Source organism: Mauremys mutica, chromosome 13 (assembly GCF_020497125.1).
Source record: "Mauremys mutica isolate MM-2020 ecotype Southern chromosome 13, ASM2049712v1, whole genome shotgun sequence".
NCBI classification, from domain to species: domain Eukaryota; kingdom Metazoa; phylum Chordata; order Testudines; family Geoemydidae; genus Mauremys; species Mauremys mutica.
The window spans coordinates 10564145-10579906 of NC_059084.1; the positions used below are offsets into that span (position 1 = coordinate 10564145).

General features: G+C 38.9%; 1 protein-coding gene across 3 annotated transcripts in view; it reads right to left on the minus strand.

The window, feature by feature from the left end:
- GNAS (GNAS complex locus) overlaps window positions 1-15762 on the minus strand; it is a 242887-nt gene that overhangs the window by 17765 nt on the left and 209360 nt on the right. The window lies entirely within an intron of this gene.

A 15762-nucleotide genomic window follows, 5' to 3' on the forward strand; every position in this document is an offset into this window, starting at 1 on the left:
CTGTCCAGCAGAGGGCCAGGAACACAAATTTAATCAACTGTTCTGATAATCTCATTACAATTTTCACTAAAACAGTTTCATTGTTAAGAAATACACATGTGGTTTTATTTTTTTCAAACCGTGTGGACAAATATCTATATCTAAACACTAGTATAACTTGTGCCATCATTCTCGGCTACCCCTAACATTAGAACATTAGGCAAAGTATTTCTTTCATTGCATTTAGTTATTACAAAAGCAAGACACGAACATTATTTTTAAATCAAACTTTACTACTTTATTTCAAAAGAATGGGTGAAATCCCTGCACCAATTATGTTGCTAATTAAGTTAAGAGTAAAGTAGGATTGATCTGTCCTTTGATTGTTTGCAGAAGTTCTTTTAGTTTACTTACCAGAGTAGGTAACAGCAGATTAATTAGCCATAACGAGATTTGTATTACTCAAATTGATTAATACAACTAAAGAAGATAGCAATGCTAACGTGGTCTTTAAAATGCCTTTAGCAGTAATCATTCCCTCCTGATTTCCTTTCGTTTTAACTGGAAGCAAAAATCCCAAGATGCTGCTTTATTAATTACTTGTTTCACAACCGTTGCAAAATGCTCACACATTTATCAAGAAAATGCCTTAATATATATGCTTTATAGCCCCACGAGCACAGAGATAAACAACGGATGCAGAGAATAGGCTCTAGTGTATATTGACACCAATGCAGCTCAACTATATGAAAATTCTTCCCTCTCAGCTCACCTTTCATAGATACTCAATATTTGTGCCTACAGCAGCATCCAGATTTTATGCTACAAACTTCTCCATATCACACCTGTCATACCACGTGGGTATCCAAGCTACACAGCATTTATACAGCCTCCATATTAATATTACCAAGAGGCCTGAAAATACCTCTGCAGTTAGCTTTTTTGGTAATTTACTACAATCTAGAAGCACTGTGTTTTTGAAAGATGCCACACTGAAATTCCTTCTGACCGAATTCCTCTGTCCATAGAACAGGAATAGCACAAGCAGTCGAAATACAAGTTTTCCCTCCCGTTCCTACACACTCTTTGAACAATGCATTTCAACCCTCACCTGGTTGACCTTCTCTAGGGTCAAGAAAGCATCTCAGTCTCCATGCATATTTTATCACTGGTCACTCTGCTAAGATTACAAATAGGGCCAATTAGCACCAACTCTAACACGGGCTTTGTGAAGTAGACATTGTGCACTAGGAAATGGACTAAAATGATCAATTGTTTCCACAGGCCAGTGAAGAACCACCAGCAATGAATTTAGGTCACTACTTACCCATATCAGACTTTTACATATTTCCAGATTTGCAAGTTTAAAAACACTGGGCTATATCCTAAGAAGCAGCAGTAGCATTATTAAAAACAATATACACCTAAAAATCAGCTCCTATTGACAATGTTTTCGCAGCGATACAGCTGAAGACGGAGGTAGAGCTAGAGGCAAGGAAACAGAGCAGTAGAGGGAAACTTGTATTGCCACTGCTCATACTGGATTTGTTCTCAAATCTTCCGGGCTATTAATCAAATAACATGTGATGTTTAAAGTAAAAAACAAACACCATTTCAAAAAAATGAAAAATCAGGGTGTTTAGGATAAGACTGTCTATGGATTCAGACTAGACAAACGGTCAACAGGTAATAAAGGCATTCTGCTTTTAAAACTGCAGTCTCAGGAACATGTGGTGACAATGTATATTTCATAAGCAGGAGGATATCTGATGCAGGAATTCTTGCTATGTTATGAACGCTGAGCTGTTATATTAATCACCTATGCAACTTTGAAACATCCCAGTCTTTCCACACAATATACACCTAAGAGTAACATTTTATAGTAAGCTTCCACAAACTCTTTTTTACTTTCATAAGAACGCAATGGGTTTTGGAAACTCTTGACAATTAGAAAACAACGAGAGATTTCTAAAACCTGGAACTGAAAGTACAAACCTCTTACTGTTGTTTATGCAGACTATTTTTAGACCTATGATTTCCTTGAAAAACACCAGCCACATAGGAGAAGCAGTAATGTACGGGAGATGAATTCCAACGGCTGCATCCATGCCAGGTAAAATAAGTTTGAATGTAATAAACATTTCTTCTTTCCCCAAAACAAGTTCCAATATTCAATAAAGTTTGATATTAAAAACAATACTACTTTAGAGGAAAGCATGTAATTGTGTGACAGTTACCAAAAAACCTACAATCATCCTTCAGCAGCATTTTTGGAGGAAGAGAGCAAAGTAAGTGTTAAATACAGAGCTCTCCTTTCTATGCATATTCCACTTCATGAAAAGTGTTTTAGAGACCTTAATTCCCAAAACACACACAAGAAAATCATACTGATTTATAGATGTGTGATGCATATTTGTAGGGACACCTCTTGAACAGACTGAGGCTATCTGCAAAATTAAGGTGATATTTGCAAAAAAACAAAAAGAAGATCAAAACGGCAGTGGAAAAGCTACCATCTCTCCTGTTGTAACTAAAGTGAGGGTGTGTGCTTGGGGGGGGGGGGGGGGGAATGGGAGAAGGAGGGAGTGAAGAGAGCTCAGAAAAGCTCACAGTACAAGACCCGGAGAATACCGAGTTACTACAAATCAAGACTGATTTCTTTTTGAGTATGCAATTTATCCAGTAAAAGAGATTATACTCAGTGAGAGTAAAACACTTCCAACTTGGTTTCATTTTAACATGCGAAATTAACGAGTAATTAAAAATACATACAAATTTATCGTAATGACTATTTTTCTTTCTGAAGTTCCTTTCATGATCTGTCCAAAATGTGAAGTTTTGGGTGAGGACATTTCAGTGCCAGTCTGCATTCACTACATTCACTACTAGGGTAGACAGGTACAATTCCACTGACTCCAGAGGAGACGTGCCCATTTATGTCAGCTCTGAAAATGTATGTAAACAGATTTAATCTATGGGACTTCAGGCTGGAGACAGAAAATGTAAGGATGACACACGCCTTCCAATTTACTGGAGAACACAATCTGCCGTGGAAGAGAAGTTGAGAAGAAATTTGTAATGGGCTCTGGGATGTTTAGAGGGACAGAGAAAGGTAGCTGTGATGAAATAAACAGCAGAACCGTTGCTGTGTTTCAGAAACAAAGGAGCCAAAATCCAAGATCAAGCTAGATCTTGTATCAATAACAATTTCTGCTTCAAACTACAAAAACAAACTGACACAAAAAACAACCCTCAAAACTACACTGCCTTTTTCCATGCTGCTTTGTTGAGACTAGAGGAGGAAGTTATTTTCCAGAAAGCAACTCTGCCATTCAGTCAGCAGTCATTTCCACTTCTCACTGGGGGCCCAACCCTGCCTTGCACCGAGTTGCAGGACTGGGTCATTGCTCTGCAAAATATTCTCTCTTTGGCACAGGTGACCTTTATCTACACTATTAAAAAAAGTGCTAAGAAGCAGGGTGGGAGGTGTTAAATAATTTAAGTTAATTTGCAGCTAGCAAAACAAACCAACCAACTTCAACAGAAGCAGGAGCAGGGCCTTAGTACAGAATCAGACTTCTGTCTTGGATATTAAAATTCGTTGTATTAAAACTTAAAGGTAAACGAAGATGATCTGAAACAAAACCAGGATTTTTCCTCAGACCTAAGGGAAGGGAAAGGACACACAAAATGTAGGAGATATAAGCCACTGTGAACCATCATATTCCCTTCCACTTTTTAGGCACTGTATTTATTAAACAAAACTCAGACAGAAAGCTGGCACAAAGGTTCCTTTTCTGCCCTTCTTGCCATAGCGTGGGGGGACACAGTAAGGAACTGAATCATTCACTCCGAAGACTGTTCCAAATTTTAATAAACCTGATATTCCCCAAGCAAGATAAGAATTCCAGATAAAAGGACCTACTTATTTCCATTCTCTCTTCAGCAGTTCCGGAGTTTAAGAATTATCTGTTCAGAAATCTTTTCTGCTACTACTGTGCGTTCACATTTGGGGGTCTAGATTAGCAAATGAAGATGGAGAGCTATTAGCATAAGTTCTCCTTACTTTCCCCTTCAGAAAGATTTATAAATCGATGTAAAAAACCCCATCCCACGCAACCACCTAATGCCACGCTTTTTAGAAGAGCTGGACAATAATCAAAGTGCGTCTGTCTCCTTGAAGATTTCCCCTACTGAAGAAACAGAAAAATTTGCCAACCTTTTCAGTAAACAGTAACTTGAAATTTTAGTCTTTGCAATCTGATGAAGTGGTTGACAGACAAGCAAAAATTCTGAATCTCAGTCTAAAAGAGGCTTTTGTTCTAATCAAGGAGAATATAGCAAAGGTCTCCTTCAACAGATCACACATCTATTTTCAGAGAGGCAAGTTTTATTCCTATCGGATACTATTTTTTGTAAAACCATCACCTGAGTTTACAAGCAAAATGAAACCAACACTGACTTCTTCCTAGACCCCCTTTTCTGACACATTAACCTCCCACAAGTTACCACTGCACATGATGTATTTCAAAATATTTCAGTCTCAATTTTAAACAAAAACATTTATTTGAAACCTGTTTCTTAGTAGTATTAGCACTTCGGAGTTGTAAAGCTCCTTCCATCTGAGACTCTCAAAGAACTTTACAGATACCAAATCAGGCTCACAACGCCTGCCTCCCCACCCCAAGGTAAATATTAGTCACCCTATTTTAAAGACGAGGAAATCAAGATACTGAAAGGGTAAAAGAGCTGCCCAAGGTCATATATCAAGCCAGCAAGAACAGATTCCAGATCTCCTCTCAGCCTTGTGCTTTTATTACTCCATTATTATTCTGAACTAATCACAGTCCTATTTGTCGTGGTTAGAGGCACCTCCGAGGGAGCGGTCACAGTTCAGTTTCTGTTTCTGAAAATGAAACCATTAGTTGTTTACTGATTTTACCAATGAAGGGCCTGATCCTGCAGATATTACCTATGCAAACTCCCATCAAAATCAGTGACAGTTTTGCCTCATCAAGCACAGCAAAATTAGGTTCTAGTGTCATTTAAGAGAGAGAAAATAAACTGTAAATTAAGTTCAACACTAATATTATTTGGAAGTAACATGTGCCTTTCTTGCTCCAGAACAGATCATCACCTTTTACAGTACTTTGAATTTTCTGCCTTTTGTCTCTCTATCATAATTTTGTTATTTAAGTGTAGCTTTTTAAAAAGCAAAGGTGATCTAAATATCTGAGAATTGAAATTCTTTCCTCAAAGACTTTGTCTATTCTGCAGCTACAGAGTTCCAAGTTACTGTAAAATTATATAATATTTTTCTTAAAGGGACATTCAGGCTGAGAAGTCCAAAATTTTATGTCCTGTAACTTGAAAGTAGACTCCCCTTCCCATTCTCCAAACACATCCAGAGGAGTTTCCCAACCCCTGAAAAACAAGGACTGCAACACTGCTAAAACCCCAGCTTCTCACCCAGGTCAATATGCTGACAACAAATCCAGGGCACCAGGTTTATTTGCAGCCGCAAGCATGCACATGTCGGCAGTCCCTCCGTTTTGCCTATCCTTTCTACTCTTGGGAGCAAGCAGGATATTGAAAAATACAAGAACCATATTCTTGAAATTGGTGGAAGAGGTTTCCTGCATATTTCTAGTACCATACCTACTAAGAGAAACAGAGAAGGCAGGCAAGTAGAGGATTGGTGGTATATGGAGGCAAACAAAAACGAAGCTGCTGGCATAGTGTTAGATCTGCTAATCTTTATGGTGTCTCTGCAATCATGCATAGTATATAAATACAAACCTGTCATGCAGTTATGATACATGATATTTCCTCAACATTTAGTAAAAAATCCAAAGAGGAAATACTAACACTAGGCTGTTTAAAGTGAAATTTTCAGATGTTCACTAAGATGGAATTTTTCAGATTAATATGGGTCATGCAGACATGTTAAAATTCTTACAGATCTTTAAAAAAAACTTCCATGTACACACAGTAATATTTAGAAAACTTAGAATGAAGGGTGAAGAATCCCACCAAAATCTTAGTTTTATGGGCCTATTAAAATACTTGTAAAACTGTATTTAACAACACAAACAGAACTGCTTTCAAATCAGAGGCACCCAAGAAAGCATCTAACAAATCTTGTACTTGTATAATCATGAGATGAGAATTGCAGTTAAAAAAACAAAACAAAAACGTGTTACTGGGATGAGATTTTACATCCAAGTTCTCAGACCCATTAGGGCATGCTTAAAAACAGAGATTTATAATGGAAAGCAGCTTTCCTACAACAGTGCAAATAATGAAGTTGCAATAAACCAAAAGAGAACTATTCAGTAAAAATAGCCCCACTAAGCTAGAAATATATTTCTTTATATTTCCAGTTCTGAGTCATTTATTTATTAGGATGTTCATCATTTAAATGTACATTTTACGGAATCATGCACAGGTCAGAACACTTTTAAATATCCAAACTTTAGAATTTATTTATATAGAATATTAGAGTGAGTGAGTGAGTGAGTGTGTATGTGTGTATTACATAAAAGTGGTTCTGAGAGAAGAATCAGCTTTAATTTCAGAATAACCTCGGAGCATTCCAGCCACTTGGAGGCGGAGGGGCACCACTGGTCTAATTTTGAAGCAAATAATGAGAAAGCTGAAAAGTATGACTCCATATATTTGGAATCATCTTGCGGTAATCAAGGTTACAGTTCCTTATATGGTGTGGAGAGCACAAAGCACACACGAAAAATTTAATATTAAAACTACTAGATATGAAGAACTACAAAACTACAACTATCATAAATGAAACCATTACTTTTGTGTTGCCACAAAAAAACAACAAACCCTTCCCTAAAAACAAAAATGCAGCTTGGTTACGTGTATTGCTTCCTAAACTGCATAATTAAAAGCGTAACCCACAAGAGGCCACAGGACCTAAAATGCATTTTGTTTCACTACAGGCAATACAAAGTAGAAAATGCATGGCTTTTCAAAAACTGCCAAGAAAAGAACAAATTGGGAAAAAGTAGGAGAAAAGGAAAGTGTATTTAAAGAAATTGTGGACGTCTTTTTTCTCTCTGCCTGTCTAAAGTTAGTCTGGCTTAGAGGATGCACTAACTTTCCCAATCAGTTTTACATTACAGCACAAGTCCAGAAATAGCTCCCAGCCGCCTTGGCCTCTAGCACGGTTGTCATGACAATGGAACCACAGTTCTATAAATAGCTCATCAGCACCAAATCTTGTGAGACACATCTGGAATGGGGCCAGCCTAGCCCCAGCTTGACAAATAAAAATAGGCACAGGCAGTTTGAGAAGCTGGAAAGGTACAATGCATCTCTCAGCTCATACACAGAGACAATCAGAGTGAGGTAGAGAAACAACTTTGATTGCTTTTTAATGCAGGATTGAATTTATGGTAGGTTTATAAAAAAAAGTTACAGTACTAAAATGAAAGCTTCAGTCATGCTCTGCCTCTATTTTCCATTCCCCCCCCCCCTCGTCTGTGGCAAACCATGCCACTTTAAAGACTAACAGTACAATCACTTGCCTGTGAGGCCTTTTTTAAAAAAGATTTTTGTGTATTTTCTTTAAGGTTTTGGCCTGAATTCAGTAAGTTTCTGTTCTTACAATAACTAAATGAGAGACAAGCAGACATTATGTGTCTGGTGGGAAAAGGGCTTGAGCACCTAGCACTAAGTCAAGTCACTGGGAATTACAGGTGCTCAGCACCTCTCAGGATCATGTATTTTGCAAGCTTCCTCATACTGCTTTGCCACCTCCCAAGTTGCAGCACTTTAGCTATTCTTGTTCTAGTTCTTGCAAGCAAATACTGCCACTTTGTTCCAAATGGCATGGAGATTTCTGAAGGACAAATATATAAGAGACTAGACTAAGATCACAAATTAGTTTTACTTGCAACTCAAGTCAAATCTGAACTCCTGAATTCAGAGGTGAAACGCAAAACCTTTAAGTCCCTGTATAACATAGTTCTCTTCCCTATGCCCCTATTTGACGATGGCTGCCTTTAAAACATCCATTTTCTTTCATTTCATGGATGAGAGAATTTTTTATTTTTAGCACACAGTCTTGATCAATCCATTCAATTATGTCCAAATTATCTATATGGGCACAGACTTGTGTCAAAAACGTTAGCTGGTTTACCCTACAGCAAACATTTCTACAATCATGAGATTCAGCTACCAGCTGATACACCAACAGTCTAGGAATAAGACTTACGAGTTATATATAATAAATGATTTCACAGAGATCAGAAATAGCAGCCATTGTGATGTAAAATAGGCAAGAGAGATTAGATCCATTAATGAAGTAACCACATTTTATACTATAATCAAGAAATGAGACAATTCACAAAATATAAAGTCTTAGTAATTCATCAAAAAACAATGGGGACTGCAGATGTAATCAAAGTAGTGCAGCTGTAATAAGCATTTAAACCACAGTAAAATATCTTCCAAATGCCATAAAGACACGAATACAGGCATTCAATGCAAACTGCACCATCAGCCCACAGGATTCCTTTAGGTCCCTACATGGATATTTTCATTTCTAAAAATTGTAGAGTAAGTTCCATCCAGACTCAAATATATATAAGAGCTCCCCTCCCCCCATTAACCACATATATTTTGTCCGTTTGCCATTTGAACAATGCACATTTCAGAAAAACAGCAGATTTCATAGAAATTCTTTGGAAAGATGTACTTTGTAACATACATGTTACATATAATTCAGAATTTCCATTCATTTATTCTGCAAAGATACTCCAAAAGCTTGAGATTGGTGTAAGCGACTGAAATCAATGCCAAGCTTCATCCAGCATGAATCACAAGACACGATAAAGAATAAAGAAACATTTTGCAATGTTTTACTCATTCGGAGTGGAATCTTCTTCACTCACAGAATGCCTAAATTTCCTGGCTTTGTGTGGGTGAAGCACGGGAGAGAGAGTGATGGATGACAGAGAAATTAGCTCTGCAGCAGTGCACCCATGGCTGGTACCTAGAGCTGGGCAGGAAATGGTTTTCCTGGCTTGTAAATATTTGAAAATGTTTACCTTCCTGAATCAAGATGAAAAGTCACAATCTAGAAAATGTTAGTGAAACGAACAAACTCCGCCTCCCCTCTTTTCGGTTCCATCAAAATGTTTGCGTTTTTATTTTGACTTTTTTACTTTTAACATTTTTCAATCTAATTAACTTAAATTTCTGAATGAAAAATCATTTTGAGCCAGAAAACTGGATTCTTTTCTGGTTTCCAAAATAAGAAAATGAAATAATTATACAATTAAAAACTTTTGTCAACTTTTTTGTTTGTTTGTTTTTTTGGGGAGAGCCAGGGGATCTGTAAAAACCAGCCCTGTTTCATGACATTTTGGTTCCGACAAACTTGCATTTTTTGATGGAAAACATATTAGTTAAGAAATCCCAGACTAGCTCTACTGTTACCCCCAGCCTGCAGTCTGCGAGCAGTCATACCACCTCCAGGCCACTTGTGCAGCGTATTCAAGCTACTAGATTCTTGCTTCCTCCAACTCACTGGCCTGCCCCACTATTGCTCAGGCCATGTCTACAGCACAGATGCTACAGTAGCACAGATATGGCGCTACACTAATGCTGGTTTAGCACCAGAGCATAAACGTTTCCTACTGTGACAGAAGGGATTTTCTCTGTCACTGTAGACTATCAACCTCCCCAAGCGGCAGTATCTAGATCCATGGACGCATTCTAGCTGGGGTTAGGTTGACTTACCTAGAGTACTAAAGCGTGTGAATTCTGCACGCTACATAGCTAGGTAGATCTAAGTGTAGACCTTCTCTGCAGCATACAGGCGGAGTGGATGCCTCAGCTGTTTTTCTGGTCCTCCATGCTCTCCACTAAACCAGGGCAAATTTAATTCTAGATGTTTATGTCCATTTGCAGTGTCTTGGCCCCTTTGATTATCCACCTCCCAAACCAAACATCCACCTCATAGCCCCCCAAAATAAACAACACAATTAAGGCTTCTCCAATTGCTTCTATCCACACCTTTTAAACTTGCAACAGGCATTTTAGCATTCTCAACTATCGAAATCAACAGAGTGTTTAAAAAAACTTACTACTGTATGCCTGCAAGGCTCACTCTTCACTGCAAGCCTGCGTATGTCAAATAACTTCAGAATAGCCCCTCACCCCACCCCAAAAAATTCCTTCACCAAATCAGAAGAAAGCTTAAACCAATCCAAGCACACAGGGTGCAGAAATGAAAGGTAACGGTATGAATGAGATCATGGTGTCATGATTCAATTCCTGAGCAAGCCTGAGGCTGGAACACTGTGTGTTAGTGAGCAGTGACGAACATGCAGCAACCCCTGTTAACTCGTTTTTGTTTTTTTAATATAGCGTAGTCCATCATGTTTCCTTGTTTTCTTCTTGGTAGCCTAAAGTGTTCACAGATCAAACCCCAGGACTTATTCAAGTCTGGAGACCCAAAAACACATTTTTTTTTTTTTTGGGTGGGAAACGCTCTTTTCTCCCTGAATTTTGGCCAGTAGGATAAAAATGGAAACCAGTTCTCATTCACGATCCTTATTCTGACAAAAACATAATCAAAACAGCTTCTCTGGCACAGGTGCATCCAGAATACTATTTCCTTGGACTCAGCATCCCTCATCCCAGCCAGTTATTTAGATGTAGGCCTAAGAAGAACTCAAAGCGCTGTGACCTTGTACAAGTTTTTTCTCCCTTTTTAAAAAGCAAGCTTGCTTGGATGGCTCATCTTAGTTTACCTAACTCTATTTACCACTTAGTATGGAATAAAACGACAGAGCTGAATTAACGAGGTCAAATTACGACCCCTCCATCCCTTAAATGTGCCACATGTTAATTTGAAGTGGAGTGCAGGGCAATGGTATATATTTATTCCTAAGTAAGGCTAACTTCATGATGTTCATGCGAGAACTAAGAACAGCTACAGTTTGAGTAAAGGTTGATAGCAGTCTAGGAATGCTAAGTGCTCATGTTCAAAGCTGTCTCTATGAAATATCTAAGCGATTTCTGCCTTTCTTGCTATTTAATGTGATTTTAATTTTGTATAATTCTGACAAAAACTGTTGTCTAGAAGAATGAAATTCTATAGGGATGCCTGGAAGACTCATGACTTGTTCAGTTATTTCACTGAGAAGGCGCATATGCTAAATACTACAATTTGTACTTTTACATGAGTAATTAAAAGCAACAGACTAACAGGTCAGCTTAATACTGAATGTTAATCAATGATACAATGAATCTTGCTTTCATGGTCTTTGGCCACCCTCAATACCATCAAGCTAGAAGAATTAGGGCACTTGTACATGGGGAGTTAAGGCCACTTAACTAAAGGTGTGAAGTTAATGCTGTAAGTTAAAGAGCATTAAACCCCCATCTGAATGGTCAACAAGAGCATCTACATGGAATTTCATGCTTTTTAACTAATGTGGATTAACGTCACACCTTTAATTAATTCGTCTCAACTTTCCTGAGTGTCAGTGTGTAGACAACCCCTTAGTGATCAAGTCTGGCTGACCAAACATGGATCTGATCATAAACATACCTTTCAATCTTTTCGCATCCATGTTTCACACATGTTTTGTCCCACCTATCTGCTGGAAGATGCTTACCTGAAAGGGGATAGGTGCTTAATGGTGTTTTTCAGCTAGGAACCAAACATTTACTGGTATGATGTCAGCTAATATGCTTTGTCTCACCTTACTTCCATAGTTTTATAATGTTGTACAGCTGCTGGATTGTTACCTTCTCTTGCTAAGGAATTTGGTGAATTTTGAGACCAGCTGTAGTATGTATTGGCCTTGACAGTATCTTTCTGAGTGTAAGGCCACACAGTTATTCGTGGACTGAGGATGTGTGAAAGAAAGAAGCAGGACTGTGTCACAGAGATGGCTTATTTGCACACAAATTGAACTGCATGGGGGCTGAGCTATGGGGAAATACTCTATGGATCTTCAGAGCCAGCTGACAGATCAGTGTGCCTGTTGTAGGCTGTCCATGTAGTGCCAAAACAGATTAGCATGTGTCCTCTGGTGAAGCCTTTGAATCTTGTCTACACACAAACTTGTACCAGTGTTTTAAAATTGATTTAATTAAACCAGTGCAAATCCCTGTATGGGCACTCTTAAACTGGCTTAAAATGACTGATATTGATGTATCTTAAGGTGGTAAATTACTGATTTAAATTAAATCAAAACAATCCATTTTAAATCCAATTTAGAAGTGTCCAAACAGGAACTAAATCAAATTTAAAACACACCTTTAGTTAAACTGATAATGACCAGCAATGAGATTTGGGACACTTCATTTTTAGGAAGACCACAGTCTGTGCTATGCAAAATGTGTTTTCCTTTATTAGAGGCCACTCTAAATAGTTAAGAAATAGATGAAACTGACAGGACAGCCTTTGTGTGTTAACTATTAATAACTAAGTATTTATACGGACTTTGTCCTCATGGTCTTTAGCTCCCTCCAGGGCCATCATATAAGTAGAATTATTTTCCCCTCAGTATAAATATTTTACCACATCAATACAATCTTTTTAAATTTAAATTAATACATCTTCTAAAACTCCCTGCAGTAGAGAAGCCAGAGATTTCTGAAAGGAAACATCAGATTTTACAATGTAATTTTTCTGATAATTTACCATGAGTAAGGCGACGATTTAGTCATGGAGGTCAAGGCAGTCACAGATTCCATGACTTTGCCAGACACTCCATGACTTCTACGGCTTCAGCAGGAGGAGCGGTGCGACTGTGCACCCCCGCCCTGCAACAGGGGCTGGCTGGAACAAGGACCCTGCATCCCCAGCCCTCCGGCTTCCTCCGGGGGCTGCAGCCGGGCCAGGGGCTGCAGCCGGGGCCGCATGCCCCAGCTCCGCAGCGACCCAGGCTTGTCGGGGGCTGCAGCCGGGGCCGCACGCCCCAGGCTTGGCGGGACTGCAGCCGGGGCCGCACACCCGAGCCCCGCAGCTGGGCCAGCTCTGGAGCAAGGGCTGTGTGTCATCTCCCCCTCCCCCCATGGCTGTGCCCCCCGCTGCAGCCACTGGAGTCAGGGCTCTGCCATCTGCCATGGCGGGGGTCTTGGCTTATCAGTCCCTCCCTCCCCCATGGGACTCTTTTCCTCCCCCCGGTTATTTTTAGTAAAGTTATGATAGGTCACAGGCAATAACGGAGCCCGTGACCTGTTCGTGACTTTTACTAAAAATAACCGTGAAAAAAAAATCTTAGCCGTAACTATGAAATGATGTGGCTATTTTACATAAGATAGAGTGCATTTTTCTAGTGTCCTTCATGCAGCTGCCAGAAAATGCAGAGTGATGGGAAAGGTAACACCGCAGAATGAGATGCAAGCAGAAATGGAAAAAGACTGGGTAAAAAGTTGATGTTTAAAAACCAGCAAAGATTCAATGAAGCACCAGCAGACTAATTAAAACAGGTGAGTGAGAAAAGAAAGGAAGATGTCGTAACAAGGGATGGGAGAGGAGAGGAGAGTTTAAGTTCCACTTAAGCTAAAATGAACAGGAATATTTTAAAGGTGAAATTTGAATAGATGAAGTGACTCCTTTCAGGTAGTTGGAGTGATGTCCTGAGAGTGTATCCAAGCATTTACTGTGGAAAGGGAGAAGGCCAAGACTGGAGGAAGGAATTCAGCAAGCGAAGGGGCTAAGTGAAAAATAGATCAGAAGTGGTCATAACAATGTATACTTCCATGGCTTTTCCCATTCAAGGGCCATGAAATGCTCACATTAAGCCTCACAACACCTCTTTGAAATGGGAAAGTATTATTCCCATTTCACAAATGGGTCAAACACCACAGAGATTCAATGACTCAAAGTCAGTGAATCAGTGACAGTGCTGGGAATAGCCTTTATTTCTCCTTACTCACATGTGCCAAGTGTCGTCTAAAACCCAGGTTCCCTCTAGGCAAAGTTGCACAGTGTCGACAGAGAGAGTTCTGAAACGCGGGAATGGAATTTTGAATTGCAGTTATAGATAACGAGGGAAATGGGGATGGTATAATTTCACTTTCTAGGGAACGAGAGAGAGTATTCCGAACACAGGATTCTGGTTTCCCTAGAAGATTAGGAATGATTCAGGAATTCAAACAGTTGACAGGCCAGGTCAAAGTAAGGACAAATGATGGTCATGTTCTGGAGACGGTGACAGTGAGACCCTTACTGCCTACTTTTGAATATACTTAAATACAAAAGTTCTTCAGATTAATATATAAAGTAATTCAATATATTTCAAAATACAGCATGTAAATTCAGCAGACAGTAAATGTTCATGTCTTTGCCTTGCAAGTCAACATCAAACTTGAGGTACTATATTTTCAAGTAAAATTCTTTTGCAAAAAGTCAATTTTGACCTGTTCTTCTCATGGGAAGCTCAAATCCACATCACATCTTCATGCCAATCCTCATATCCCCAGGCAGCTGTTGGGACTGGAATGGCAGTAAGTTCCTTTACAGAAACAACCTGTCGATACCTGTTCTGGAGTTGATCGCTTAAACAGTTCACAACAACTCACATTTCAGTTTTTGTTTTCCTCTGGGGCAAGCTACCCATTTTTTCTTTTTCAAACTTAAGAAAAACAACTCCAGGCCTCTGCAAGTGGAGACACACAAATTGGCATCTACTGTTGAAGCTCCTACAAAAGGTTCAATGCTCTAGAACTGAATCAGGATATAAAATTACTATCCTTCCTTCTCACAAACATTCTATTTGGCCATGCAGGCCAATACCAGAGACAGATTAAAAACCTGATTTCTAATAAAATTTATGGCAAGTAAGGCAGAGCTCCAAAATTGATTTTACAAAATTTGGTATCTTTTAGAGAGACTCAGGCCTCGCCTTCTTTTCTTGGGTCAAATGCCCTAAGACATTTTCACCTGCCAAATCTGACTTTTTCAGCCATAAAATAAATTAGATGCACAAATGAGAGCACTCGCCCTCTGCCTGTTTTGTACCCATACTCATGTAGACAGAGACATAAATATTCAGGTTTGCACCCATACTCAAAGGTGAGGACAAAATTACAGGTGTAAATTTTGAGGGCACAACCTGCATACACGAAAGAGAGACCACCTGTCTGAAAATTTCCAAAATGGTCTTACTTTGATATAAACTTTAACACGTAAATGATAAATCCATCCAAACTTCACTCTTTGTAGCTCACTTAGATATCCTTTTCATGTTCCTCGCTTCTTTGTAGTAGCAAAATCTAACAAACAACCAAGCTCTGGATATAACTCTCTGCCTTCATTCAGGGAAGTTATCACGAATAACTTTTAAAGAACGTGATAAGTTTCCAAAACTGTTTACAAAAGTATTTTGATAAGTTTTTAATTTTAAAATTGCAGTGGAAACTTCACAGAACACCGAAGTTTTACAGACAGACATGTACTGTCCATCTGCTGGGTGTGGCATGGTATGCCATTTTAAAATAAAATAGATAAACCATTTTGGTGCCACTTTTTCGCCCAGGTCTACTGGTTGTGAGTTTATTCTTAAACAAAATTTCCATCAATTAATTTTTCAGATATTTAAAGAAAACCCATTAGCATAGTGTAGGGTTGGGTTTTTTTGCAGACCATCTACGTGTCATTACGACTAAAACAACAGCAGGGTTTATCCAGATATGAGCGCAGGGAATGTAAAAGCCCTGACAAGGCACTACTTTAGCTTTTCCTCTACTATCTCTGAATCATGTTCTTGATTTCAGCATACAGAGGGATTT